Consider the following 1,128-nt stretch of genomic DNA (forward strand, 5'->3'; position numbering starts at 1 on the left):
CCAACTACTCAGGAGGCTGAGGCGGGAGGACCCCTTGAGCCCGGAAAGCTGAGGCTGCAGTGAGCTGTAATTGCATCACTTAACTCCAGCCTGGGTGACAAAGTGAGACCCTGTCTCAAAAACAAAACAAACAAAAAAATATAGAACTTTACAACACAAAGAAAGAACACTAATGTAAACTATGAACTTTAGTTAATAATGTTTCAATAATGGTTCATCAATTGTAACAAATGTTCCACATTAATATAAAATGTTAATAATAGGAGAAACTATATTGAAGGAAGAAGGGGTTATGGGAATTCCTTTTTTGCCCAGATTTTCTGTAAACCGAAAAATTGCTCTAAAAATAGTCATTTTTATAAAGAGAGTTTTGGTGAGAAAACCATATAAGAAAGAAATAAAACATTCTTATGTATCTGCAAATTCCAGTGACAAAACATCATTAAAACTACATCATTTAGACATCAAGAAACACTTTAAGTACCTAGAAACTAACCTATGAAAAAATATCTAAGATTTACAAGAAGAAAGTTATAAAATTTTACTGAGAATATTTCTAAAAGCACATATAATTTAAAAAATACAAACATGATTTCTATAAAAGATTCAATACTTACAGATGTTAATTTCTCCTTTTTCTTACATGCATATTGATCTATAAATGCAATAACATTTTTTAACTTGAGATTTTTAGTGGATTTGGATACTAAGGTTCATTTACAAGATAAAATTTCTGAGAAGAGCAAAGAAAATTTTGTTAAAGAACAATGGGAGATCCTTTTGTAGTTCCTGTGACGATGGGGTGTTCACACGCATGTGTGACCTGTGCCACCCTTGAACCTTGTTATGATATCGTCACATTATCCATCCAACATGAACTTGAAAAAAAAAAAAAAGAAGGGAACATAAAAAGAAAAAAGAATAGGAGACATAGGAGACTTCCTTTAAAAGATTTCAGAATTGCACTGTAAGCCATAATAATTAAGACAGACTCCTATACATATGGGCCTTGAGTTGATGACAAATACTGCATTTCAAAGAGGGAGTGAAAATGAAAGACTTTTAAAGTGTTGTTACAAGCTATATTTATCCTTTGCAAAAGGTAAGTTAGGTTGCCCACTTTATAGT

The 1,128-nt window shown here is 31.9% G+C and overlaps 1 non-coding gene across 1 annotated transcript; it reads left to right on the forward strand.

Moving 5' to 3' along the window:
* The first annotated feature begins 774 nt into the window (after positions 1–774).
* LOC126929946 (small nucleolar RNA U13) lies at positions 775–874 on the forward strand. The gene has a single exon (XR_007717377.1). It is a non-coding gene; the product is annotated as a small nucleolar RNA U13 (small nucleolar RNA).
* The last annotated feature ends 254 nt before the right edge of the window (positions 875–1,128 follow it).

This window comes from Macaca thibetana, chromosome 10, assembly GCF_024542745.1.
Source record: "Macaca thibetana thibetana isolate TM-01 chromosome 10, ASM2454274v1, whole genome shotgun sequence".
NCBI classification, from domain to species: Eukaryota; Metazoa; Chordata; class Mammalia; order Primates; family Cercopithecidae; genus Macaca; species Macaca thibetana.